The sequence below is a fragment of the Myotis lucifugus genome, unplaced genomic scaffold (assembly GCF_000147115.1).
Source record: "Myotis lucifugus unplaced genomic scaffold, Myoluc2.0 scaffold_3, whole genome shotgun sequence".
Lineage (NCBI taxonomy): Eukaryota > Metazoa > Chordata > Mammalia > Chiroptera > Vespertilionidae > Myotis > Myotis lucifugus.
The window spans coordinates 13,660,728-13,674,567 of record NW_005871051.1 but is presented as its reverse complement, the minus strand read 5'-3'; the positions used below and the strand labels follow the sequence as shown (position 1 = coordinate 13,674,567).

The window sequence follows — 13,840 nt, the reverse complement described above, 5'->3', positions numbered from 1 at the left end:
TTTATCTACGCCACAATATACAAGTGCTCTCATAAAATATATTTTATATCTTTATTTTTTAATTCCTTTGCTTGAAATCTGCATTTATGGGTTTAATTTTAGCATCATTTGAACAATATTGCCACATTTCACAAGCAAATAGAAATCTCCTTGAATTTTCTCCTTCTTCCTTAACAATTAAACATAGCTCAGCTGGCATGGCTCAGTAGTTCAGCATCAACCTATGAACCAAAAGGTCATGGTTCAATTCCCAGTCAAAGCATATGCCTGCATTACAGGCTCAATCCCTAATGTGGGGCATGCAGGAGGCATCTCATCAGTGATGTTTCTATCTCTCCCTCTCCCTTACTCTCTGAAAAAAATAAAAATGTTTAAAAATTAATATATTTTAAGAGGAGATATTTTATACAAATGTTTATTTATAACTAAGTGCATTAATTGCTACATATATAATCTAAGTCTGGTGCCAAAAGTTAAAAACTTCTGCTTTTCTACATGAATGTTAATATGGCCTCCTTACACCATAGAATTTTCTTTTAAGTGGTCATTTAGAATGTCACCTACTGAAAAAGTTATTTCATGAATATACAAAATCACCTTGATTTTTATCTTCTAGATATTAATTCCTTAATATTAAAATTGTTTTTTGGAACTTTGGCAGGATGGCTATTATACAATTTTTGGCCATAGTTTAAGTCTCATTAATGAATGACAAGTTATCTTTTTAAGTTTAATGAAGGCTGAAGTTTGCCATTTGAACTGCTTCATAATTGGCTGATGGTTGCTGCCTGTAAGAATTAATGTCACATATGGAAAACTCAGACCTGACAACCTCAGGTTCATACATATCTCATTAGATTGTCACTGGAAATGGAATGTGGTGTTCAGCTTCAAGCATACAAAAAATGCAGATGTTTACAGATTCCTCGGAAGCAGTCATAACCATTTGGGAAGAATTATCCAAGGAGCTACATCCTCTCTGTTAGAAGCAGGAGAATGTGGAGAAGTATGTGGCTTTTGGGAGCACCTCTTTGTAAGGATTTTTATCATTTTAATCAATAAAATTGCTCAGGCATAAGCACAGGAGTTCTCATTGGCATGCTTAACATTGACACTGATCTCAAGCCAAAAGGAACATTGTGATTTTGCTGGACATAATATGACTTGGACCTTTGATATGGTGTGATGACATTTATGATTAGTCACATAGTGTCATACAGAAAAATAAGCTTTTTAAAAAAATTTTATTGTGTTTGTTTCCTTGTATGTTTTTCTTTAATGCCTCAATGGCTTAACTCACTTTCTCCTTTTTTTTTTCTGATGGGCAAACATTACTGCAGATTCTAAAACATTGCAGAAAAGCATTGCATCCCAAGATGTTCAGTTGCATTTCATCTCCTATAAGCTGCAGGTTGAGTGCAGTTTAGTTGATCACTGACAACAAACTCCTACCTTCCTTATCACATCCCTGTATTATTTGTTTCAGCAGCCAATTTATAGAAAATTCTTCTGCTAATCAAAATAACCTTTTTCAGTTCTTTGAAACTCTTACTCTGGAAGCCAAGAATGTCAGAAACATTTTACACCTTTGAGTGATTACTTTCATCCTATTGCAAGAAAAGAAATGAAAAGTTAGTATAGACAAAAATGTCCAATACTGACATTAGACTGTTAGTTTATACATTTGCTCTAAACTCGGAAGGACAGACTATAAAGAATGTTTCAAAGAGTATATTTAGAAACACCTTGAAATGACCTGTCAAATGATGATAAAACTCTTGCAGGATTTTTGGTCTTGTTCAAAAGTTTTATGGAGACATTTGGTCCATGCAAACCAATCTACCTCACCCACGTGCCATGACCAGTTAGGCTACTGAGACAAGAAGGGTTATTATTGGTAATACAGCCACAGCACATTTAGTGTATCAAGAAATCATTGCAGTATATTTTATATATTCATTATGTAAATCAAACATATAAATAAATGATATAGGCTATTTGAACCAGGGATCTTTTCTAAATGTGGATGCTTTTTATAAGACCAAATATCAAGGAATATTTGGCATGAACCAAATATGCTCATGGGTGTTTTGAACAGAACAGAATTTTAAAGATTTTGGTGTGGACCAAATGTGTCTGTGGATAATTTGAACAAGACCAAATGTCCACTAATCAATAAAGAACTTAGAAATAATATTCCATTTAAGAGGATGCTTAAAAACATGTTAGATGAGGTATATTCCATATAGTATATTTCAACATTTTGTCATTTTACAGGTGATAGGGAGAAGACCAGTGGAGAGGCTATGAATAGTTTCACAATTTTTTAAAAATGTTGAAAGCAATGTATACATGTTGAAATGCAATGTTTCAGAAAACTTTTGAATACAAAGCATGGCTTTTTACTGTTTATCATATATCATAAAATGAGATAAAACCATGTTGATGTCTCATTTCCTGAATTTTGACATGGGGAGAACTTCTAGAATGTCTTAAATTCAGTGAGCTCTGAGACTGTGGTGCTTTTTAAAGGCAGAATGTAAATTAACATAAAAATTATAGTCTTCTCCAGAAACACATTTATAATGTCCAAAAAAACGTATAAGATTGAATAACCATTACTTGAGAACCAATTTTATTATAGACCTTAACCTTAAAAGATTTATTAAGCAACCTCATCAAACGTGTTATCCTTTCTTGCCTCTTTTCTTTAAATTGAAAGAGACCAGATCTGCGGTTATTTCCTATTATGTGAGAAGCTGGTATGCTATGATTGATGAGCTGACTAGAAAGTAATTATAGTTTTACAAATTTACATGATTTAAAACAATAGTTAATGAAAAGTCCATTATATAATCCTTAGATTCATATCCATTGAACTGGAACTAGTGTGTGTGTGTGTGTGTGTGTGTGTGTGTGTGTGTGTATGTGTATATATATATATATATATATATATATATTGCACTATTAAAGAAACAAGACTCAAGAAATCTGAAGCCAGTTATGATAGTGTAGCAAAATGTTATGTTACTGTGTCTATGTGTCTATACCTCATGCTCTGATTTATATACTTTGTACAAAGGCACTTAGCAAATACAAAAGATGTGCTGCCTAACCTGAAGTTATCAGGTGTTTATTGCTTGATAATGTATAATAGCTCCATATAGGTTTGTTCATAATCTCCTTATAATTAACTTTTTGTAATGGAGGTTATTAAAAGACTATAGGGTTGTTATACAGAAAAATAAAATATAGGTTTGGTCATTCAGCAAATTCTGTACAGAACAGACCTCAGTAATTAAAGAGATGAACACCTCTAGTTGCTTTCTGAGGAAACAATTGACAGTGTTGGCTGGGTGCATCTTTGTTCTTTTGTCTCAGCCAGTTAATTCATTAGGTTTGCTGATTGTATTAGTGAGGACACAGCCTTTAAAAAATATAGAGTGGATCAATGGTTGAGCATCAATCTATAAACCAGGAGGTCATGGTTCGATTCCTGGTCAGGGCACAGGCCAGGGTTGTGGGCTCAATCACCAGTAGGGATGTGCAGGAGGCAGATCAATGATTCTCTCTCATCATTGATATTTCTATCTCTCTCTCCCTCTCTATTTCTCTCTGAAATCAATAAAAATAAAAACATATATAGAGAAAATTACTAATAATGCACATAATAATGGCTACTGAGGGCAAGTGTAAGGGAATAAAAATATATATAATTGGGTAGGTAGAATTTGGCAATAGCTCTTAATAATTTGATCTTTCCAGAAAATTATATTTGTGTGTGTAGTATATAAATGTATATATACGCACATGTTTATTATAGCATTACATTTAATATTAAAAAGGACACAAAGGTTGATCAATCATAGATGGTTAAATAAATTATGCTATGCATATATAGGGGAAAATGAAATAATAAAAAGGAATAGAGTAGATCTATAAAAGCCTACACAGATAGATAACTGTAGGGTGATTATCTTTAGAGAGAGTGATCTTAGTGAAATTTTATGTTTTATATTCTGATTTTTATATGATTGAAATGTATACAATGAACTCATAGTACCCTTCTAAAAAATAAAAGGCTACCACATAAATTTTATATATACACATATAAGTTTGTGTGTATTGGTATTTAACATGCTTTCTGTCTTTCCTTCCTTGCAATGACAATTTTTAGTGCAATAGATCTTTTCTTTTATTACCACTGTTATGACTAGTCTAGTATAAAATATGCATTTACATTTATTTTTTCAAAAATAGAGAATAACCTGCACTGTTACTTTGAAGATACTTATGTAGTTGTCTTCATTTTGAAAGATAATACAGAACACCAAAAAAATCTGAGCAGGACTGAAAGTATAGATTGGCAGTAGAACCAAGGTCAAGTTTACTTTCTCCTTCCCCCCTCCCTCCTCCATTTTTCCCTCCCTCCCCCATCCCTCCCCTCTCCCCCCTCCCTTCCTCCCTCCCTTCCTGCCTTCCTCCCTTTCTTTCTTTTTTTCCTTCTTCCTTCTGCATTTTTTATTTGTTTAGCTATGAAGTTTAGCTGCCGGTTTGTTCAGATTGGGTTCAAAGTTTGGTATCTAACTTTGATTATTAGAGGATTTTTTCCTCTGTGTTGAATAGTCAGGAAGCCTACCCTTTTCTAGCATAATGATATAATTTCCTTAGGATATATGAATCGTTTAGTTCTACCATTAAAAATGACAGAAGTTGGTACCTAAGAACTTTAAGTTTGTGTCAACCAATAGAGATTTGAAACAGCCTGGTAGCCTACAAGCTGTGAGTTTCTACAAATTATTTAACATCTCTAGGCCTTGGGATCCTCACCTGAAAAAATGAGAAGAATTAGTACTCTGTCATTAAGATTATATAAATATTAAGATATTAGTACATGTAAAATACTTAGAATATCAGGTGGCACATGAAAACATTTATTAATATTAATTGTTACAGTTGCATAAAAGTATCTATTTAGATATATATTTACATAGCTGCCCAAAATAGTATAGTACCTAATTGAAAACACTCTCTAAATATCAATATTATTTTATTGTTTCAATATTATTATCGTTATTAATATTTTATTAACAATATTATTACTTACTAAGAGATGCAAAAAAGCTATTATATAATACCTAGGAAAAAGACCACTATCAACAAACAAGCCAGTAAGCTGAATATAAATAAATCCAGAAGAGAGGAAAATATCTATTTTTGTAAAATCTTTAAATTCCCTTCAAACCCGAATAGCAACAAGGAGAATAAACATTCAAAGAAATGAAACAGTTTAGTAAAAGAGATCAAAGGAGATAGCTGAAAAAATCTAGGAGAACAGAGAAGAGGGACTTCAGAATGGTTGGGGGGAACAACTGAAATGCAAACCCAGGACCTTATGGCCTGTGAAATACTGTAGACTTCTCATGTTCATGAATATCTATAAGAACATCATATTCTTACAAGTTTCCTTACAGTGCAGCAATAATAATGAAGAAATGTGGAATTGCCAGTAGGTTTAAAAACTATATTTAAAATCAATGATAACTTAGTCATATTGAAATATATGTCACATTATTCTCAAGTAAATAATATATAAACTTGAAGGACACTAAATTCAGGATTGATTTTGCCAATCATGTGTCACTAAACTCAGGTTCAAGTAACATTCTTGAAACTAAAAGAAAATAAAAAGCAAGGTTAAAGAGTTTATGAGATGAACAGAAATGAAATTTAGTTTATCAAAATGAGGTAGCCCAGGGCCATGCCTGAGATCAAAAGTACATTATATTTATAATAAATTTGCATATAATAAACATTAAATATTTGATAATGCTATTTCCTATAAAATTATTTTATGTAATGATCAAGAGAATCTCTATCTTCTTTTGGAATTACTTTAGTTCTTTTTTAATTTTATATTTCTAATTGAACTTATTAGGGTGACACTGGTTAACAAAATTTTACAAATTTCAAGTACAGGATTCTACAGCACATCACCTGTACACTGTATTGTGTGTTCATCTCTCTGTCTATCACCATTTATCCCCCCTAAACCCTTCTCACCTCCCCCCTGGCAATTATCATATCTTTGTCCATGTCCAAGAGCTTGTTCTCTTTTTTTTTCTTTTTTGCTCAATTCCTCCACCCCCACACCCAGCCCCTACCCCACCACCCACAGCTGTCAGTCTTCTCTATAGAAATCTATGAGTCTGTCGCTATTTTGCTTGTTAGATTATTTTCTTCATTGAATTTCACATATCAGTGAAATCATATGGTCCTTGTCTTTCTCTGACTGGCTCACTGTATTTCTTGATAGACTATTTCTTACATTATCTTTAGTCAAGATCACAATGATTGAATTATTGCCATTATGATTTTTTAATTTGGTCACTGCTGAGAGCTAACAGAATAATAGGTTCATTCCAAGTCAAAAAGCAGAGAATGCCCAGAATTTTAATATTTTCTGAAATAAGGATACAATATAATTATTGAAAGATGAGGACTTGGGTGGGGAAGACAGGTCTCAAGTATTACATTTAAAAATAACTGTGAAATATAGGAAATATATTGAAATGTGCACAAAGTATAAATGTACAATTCAGGAATTACAAAAAACAGACACTCTCTTGGCACCTGCACATGTTAAGAAAGTTAGTATTGCTAACTTTCTATGTCTCATGCAAGCCATTTCCAGTTACTGTTCTAATCCCACTACAAAAGTAACTGCTACCCTGACTTCTAACACTGTAGTTTAATTTTTCCTATTGTTGAAATTTATATAAATGGAATCATATTGTATGTATTCTTTGTTTCTGCCTTTTTTAAAATACATTTTATTGATTTTTCACAGAGAGGAAGGGAGAGGGATAGAGTTAGAAACATCAATGAGAGAGAAACATCGATCAGCTGATTCCTGCACACCCTCTACTGGGGATGTGCCTGCAACCAAGGTACATGCCCTTGACCAGAATCGAACCTGGGACCCTTCAGTTGGCAGGACGACGCTCTATCCACTGAGTCAAACCAGTTAGGGCTGTTTCTGCCTTTTGTTGCTCAATATTTTAATTTTAATTCATATTGCTTTATGTAAACTAAGTTTATTAGTTTTAGTGCTATCTAGTATTTTATTATGCTTATATATTACTATTTATTATTTCTAATGTTGATGAACATTTGATTTGTTTCCAAATGTTGTCTATTATGACTAACACTGTCCTAACTATATTTATATGTGTCTTGTGATATGTATGTATTGTTAGGTAAACTGGGTCATAGGGTATGCCTAAGTTAAAATTTATAGACTATGATCATTTTCCCCCTAATTGGTTGTACTAATATTTATTTACCGTATAAGCGTATGTTTGCTACTTTGCTTTTGTAGATAATTTCAATTTTAGACAGTATAGTAGGTATGTAGTGGTAACTAATTGTGGTTTAATTTTGGGTTTCTCCGATTTCTAATCAGATTGCACACTTTTTCATTTATTCAGTGATACTATGGATATCCTATTTTTTGACATGTTCATTTATATTTCTTGCCCATTTTTTATTGGATTGATCCTCACTTCCTTATTGAACTATAAACCTAATTTAAATACTTTGAGTAAAATCTCCTTGCACATTACATGTGTTTCAAATACACGTCCCCTTTCTGTGACTTGCATTTTCACTCTTAAACTGCCTTTTGATAAATGGACGTACTGGGAGTGTGCATATTAATCCTACTTCTTAGAACCAGAGTGCTCTTCCACAAGCCATTCCTCAATAAGCAGTGTGGTTTCTGTGACTTGGCACATTGTGATCCCTTTTTCTGAAAGTAAACTGCTTTCTTAGTCACTCGACCAAGCTAACAAATATCATAATGCTCTCAGTGTCTCCTTCCACTTTATTTTAAGAATATCTTATATGTTGACTAGAGCAGTTATCATATTGTGTCCTAATTATTTGTTTACTTTTCTGTTTCCCTCACTACACCACAAAGTAACTTGTGGTCAAGAAATACCAATTTATTCATTTTCTGATATCTAGTTCAGTTTAGTTAGTACTTAAAATGGACACTTAATGAATGCTATGGATCAAATTGATTTGGTTCAATCTCCTTTATCATATGGTAAAATCAAATAAGGCAAAGCATCTGTTATATTCACTTCCATCTCTTTTATGATCCAACACATTACTTTTTATATGGAAGACACTTGCAAATAAATAATTAATGAATTATCTAAAAAGTTGAAGTAATTAAAAGTCTGGAATACAGAATATTTTAAAATAATTAGTTCTGTTAATTTTGAAAGTAAACTGTGATTTGAATTAGGTTAATATGGACTAATTAGTACAGCTCCTCAGAAATATTTTAACTTTAATTAATCTAGATAACATATTAATCATTTATATACCAATTGATATGTATGTAAAATATGTTCATTTCTTTGGCTTTGTTTTCTTAGATGTTTATTCATTCATTCTAAATTCTGATTTTGCTTAAATATATTAATCGGAAAAATTTAAAACTTTTTAGTCAGAATTATAAACAAATTATTACATTTCCCTAGCTACTATCTTCTAACTTGATAAGTAATGATAAATGTAACAGTAGAAGAAATAAAAATTTGTTAAACATTAATTTTTAGCTATCACATATTTATTTGTGCTGTTTTTCCATTTTGAAATGAAGAGAACTTTTCATAAGTAAAAATCTTTGCAATAAAATTCAAAAGTATATCACATTGGAAATGTCTTAGTAAGTACCGTGACTGCTACATCAATATTTTGCCCTTCAATTCAGTTAGCTCTTATAAGCAATATATAACTGGATAAAAGAAGACAAAGAGATTAGCCAAAGGAAATATATATGTAACCCATGGATCCAGACAACATTGTGGAAGGCCAGGGAAAGGGTGGTAGGTGTTGGGTGGAGTTGGGCAAAGTGGGAGAGGTGGGTGACATCTGTAATAGTGTCAATAATTAAAAAATAACCCAAAATGATGTATTTCTGTATATCAAGGAATTTATAAATTATAATTGTTTAAAAAGTAGACAACTCGGACTTTATGTTGATACCTCAAATTATATAATATGAATTGCTTTGAATTTTTTCTGACCTGTTGGCTTTGAGGTAAACCACCCAAAATGAGATGTACTACCCACAGATTGAAGTCCAATATGGTTTCCTTCATGTGACCCAAGCATTCTGAGAAATGCTTAAGCCTTCTTAATAAAAATACCTAATGTATAATTAATTCAATGATGGCATAATTTTATTCTGGTTTTCATCCAAGTTATACTGTGCCCTAGAATACATATATCAAATTATATTTCAGCATCCCAAGGCAGTTACTGCATGAGGTTTTCAACAGCCTACCCACTGCAGTGATGGCGAACCTATGGCACGCGTGTCAGAGGTGACATGCGAACTCATTTTTTTGGTTGATTTTTCTTTGTTAAATGGCATTTAAATATATAAAATAAATATCAAAAAATATGTCTTTTTTTTTACTATGGTTGCAAATATCAAAAAATTTCTATATGTGACACGGCACCAGAGTTAAGTTAGGGTTTTTCAAAATGCTGACACGCCGAGCTCAAAAGGTTCGCCATCACTGCACTAAAGCATTCTTACAAAATAAATATAGCTTGTCTTGTGTATGAGATTGGATTAACCAAAGCCATTAATTAGTACTTCATTTTTTTTTAAGTATAGAAGTTCTAAAGCATAGAACTTTAACATTTTAAGTGCTTTAATTTTAAGAAAATTTATTCACTTGTTTTACGCTCATTTTTATTATGTATAGAAGAGAAAAATCGGTATATTATGGTGAAAAGAGCCCTTTAATTGAAACTAAGGCTTGGGTTTGAATCCTAGGTCAAGTATTTAGCTAGAAACTTCAACAAGTTAGCATGGTCCTAAGATGTGGTGGAATGCTGCTAGAAATCACCAGTACCCATTGACCAGTAAATTTCAAACAAGATTGAGAGGATGATTTGACGAAAAGAGAAGAAATTAAGCACTAGGTAGATGGTGGGGCTGGGTCCAGAATTCCCAAACCAAGCAATCCTTTAGAATCAATTACTCATGGGCTGCTTAAAAATGTAAATTCCTCCCCAGAACCACGAATCAGTGTCTTTTTTGAGAGAATATGAATTAGAGAAACCTAACACCAAATGGATCATATCCCCCCCAAATATAATGTCCTTAATTCTATGAGTATTAATCATCTTGTAAAACGGATGCAATTGTTACCTCCCCAGGTTCTGGGGAACAGTCACTAAGGTGGTATTTTACGAAGTACCTAGCAACCTATTAAATGCTATATAGATGCAGGTATACATCTTAGTATTAATGCAACTTCTAAATATACACTTGCATACTTACTAATGTGGTTAAGCCCGATTTATTCTAATAAACTCAAGCTCCATGAAAATAGGGACTTTCTTTTTCTTCACCTTTGTGTCTTCTGTGCCTAGCCAAAGATTGGCACCCAGTAGGTGCTTTTTCCATATCTCTTCTCTTAAGTGGCTGAATATATGAATCAGGCGAGACAGCAGAAGCTCAGAATGGGGCAAAAACTAAGTAGCAGTGAGCATTCATGAAAAGCTCTGCAGTTTATTATAATGAGATTTGACCAGCAGATCTAAAATAATTCTGCAATATGTGAATGAGTTCTCACTGCCAAGCCCTCTTGCTTGCTTTGGCGAGGAAACATCCTTCTCCAGGGAACCCATTCCAGAACCGTCGCCTCTGACTCTTTAACACTGAGTTCTGTTTGATGTCGCAACAGATGGAACTGTCAGAGAGAGAATACATTGTGGATACAGAAATATTAAATTTTGAGAATTTGTACATTTAGACATTTTGATAGGGAGACGGACCATCACCTGTTCTACCACTTGGCTTGCCACCATGACATCTAGAGCAGGGTGGCTTGGACTGTTTCAATGAATTAATTCAAGATTTTCCTTAAAACAAGCATCGTAAAAGTAGAAGTAGTAATATCCTCTGAATCCCAGGTGAGGATGATGTTATTCATCAAGTTTAGCAGAATTAGACTGGAGTTTCAAATTCTATACTCGTTCCCTCAGGGCCTTTTGGGCTGAATGCAAACATCTGGAAGTTACTATAAATACTATGAATAGAACAAAATTTGGAGTCAAAACTAATTTGTATCTAAGCCTTGTTGTTCTGCTATCTATGTGACTTGGGCAGGGTATTTCATTTCCTTGCACCTCAGTTCCCCCTTTTGTAAAACCGAAATACCGGGACTGACTTTATAATACTGTTGGGAGGATAAAGCTTAACAACTAACAAAAGACAACGGGCATGGATGGAACACAGTGAGCATTCAATAGATGTCTATTGCCTTTATTAACACTCCGGACTAAAAACTCAGATGCGCCTTTCCCACTAATGAATCATTTCGGAAAAGAATGTTTAGCCAATGTCACATTTACTTCAAATGTCATATGTTTCATCATAATAACCTTATAACAACAGCAAATTGCTTTCATAACAAAACCAAAAGAGATAAATGACATACTTTGTGGATCTGTGGTTAAAGTATTCTTCCTCATGAATAAATTTTGATTGAACATTATCTCAGACTACACACTGTAATGCAGTAGTTTATAGCTTTTAATGATTTCAACAGTGATGGAAGATTATTGTCTTTTGTACTCAAAAATTACATTCATGAAGCTGCTATCACCTGATTATGCAAATGTCTCTGAAGAACTTGAGACTGCATTACCTTGTAAATGTAATACCTCTTTGATTAGTGTGTATGACCACTTCTTTTAAGACCTGCCTGTGTTTATTGCTCATTGAATATAGTGCCCCAGGAATCAATGAATATTGATTTAAACTGTGTTTTGGACTTTTTTTCCCCAGTTCTTCTGTCTGCTTTAATTGAAGTTGTTTCTCATCCAAACAAAGGCCAGCAGTAGCTTAGAAATGTAGGTATAGATTAATTTATAGAAATCCTTATTCAACAAATATTTTTATAGCAAGTTTGTATGTGCTAAGAAATGGTCAACATGATAGACAAAGTTACAGATTCCTGAAGAAACTATATCTAATGGGTCTTCTTGTTTGAACATCTTTTCAATGGTATACAGAGAAGTTGAGGTAAGTGATATACCCAAGCTGCTTATTTTATTAATGTCACAGCTGAATTGTCATATTGATTCTTATTGCTATTACTTTGTCTATCATCTAATCCAAACTAGAACTAAATGTAATTTTGAGAGAAAATTAAAAAAATGATAATGAAAATAATTTGTGTACAGCTTAATTACTGTAGTTTTTTGGCAAATGGTAAAATCTGGAAGTCTGAGTCTTTTAACTTAGTTCTTTTTAGAGATTATTCTGGGTCCCTTGAATTTCTATATCAATTTTAATATCAGTTTTTCAATTTCTACAACAAGAATGTCATCTGGGATTTTGGTAAGGATTGTATTAAGTGTATAGATCAATTTGAGAAAGTATTGAAACCTTAACAATATTAAGATTGTTCCTATTCAAGAACATAAGATCTCTCAATTTATTTAGATCTTTAATTTTTTTCAACACTGCATTATAATTTTTAGTGTAGAAGTGTTGAATTTCTTTTTAAAAATTTATTCCTAGTAAAATTTTGATACTATAATAAATAAATTGTTTTAACTATTTTTTAAAATATTTTTCATTGCTTGTGAAGGAAATACAATTTATCCTTTATAATAAAAGTCTAATATGCTAAGTGTCCCGTCGTCCATTCAATTAATCAAAGCATAATATGCTAATGATATGTTAAGGCCACTCAACTGCTCACTGTGACGTGCACTGACCACCAGGGGGCAGATGTTCCAACTAGTAGGTTAACTTGCTGCTGGGGTCCAGCTGATCGGGCCTGAACAAGAAAAGCTGGTCACACCCTGTAGCCCTCTCGAGGTCCCTCCCCAGCTGGCCAACCTTCCATGTCCCATCCCGGCCCTGATCGTGCACCGTTGGGGTCCCTTGGCCTGGCCTGTGCCCTCTTCCAATCCAGGACCCCTCGGGGGATGTTGGAGAGCCAGTTTCGGCCTAATCCTGCAGTCCAGGCCGAGGGACCCCACTGGTGCATGAATTTGTGCACCAGGCCTCTAGTTTTGTTATATTGTCTTGTATCTTACAATTTTGCTGAACATATTTATTTGTTCCAATAGTTGAGTGTTTTTGCATGTCTGTATATTGCTTGGGATTCTCTATATCAGTGGTTCTCAACCTTCTGGCCCTTTAAATATAGTTTCTCATGTTGTGACCCAACCATAAAATTATTTTCGTTGCTACTTCATAACTGTAATGTTGCTACTGTTATGAATCGTAATGTAAATATCTGATATGCAGGATGGTCTTATGCGACCCCTGTGAAAGGGTCATTCAACCGCCAAAGGGGTCCCGACCCACAGGTTGAGAACCACTGCTCTATATGCAAGATCATATTATGTACAACTAGAGATAGTAGTTTTTTATTTTATTTTATTTTCATTATCAATGCCTTTTAAAAAAATCTAATTGTCCTGACTAGAACCTCTTATAAAATATGTAATGGAAGTGGCAAGAGCGGACATTTTTGACCAATTCCTGTTTGTAGAGAGAAACCATTCAGATTATTAAGTATGATATTTGCTGTGGGTTTTTTCATAGATGCTCTAGGTTGTTAGTTCTATTATAACAATAATTTTATTTAGCATTGTTATCATAACAGGATGTTGGATTTTGTCAAATGTTTTTTCTGCATCAACTGAGTCTTTTTATCTTTTATTCTAGTAATATTGTGTATTAGATTAATTTAATTTTGGATGTTAAACCAACCTTGTATTGCTG

General features: G+C 33.2%; 1 protein-coding gene across 1 annotated transcript in view; it reads left to right on the top strand.

Moving 5' to 3' along the window:
- ERBB4 (erb-b2 receptor tyrosine kinase 4) overlaps positions 1 to 13,840 on the top strand; it is a 542,534-nt gene that overhangs the window by 32,418 nt on the left and 496,276 nt on the right. The window lies entirely within an intron of this gene.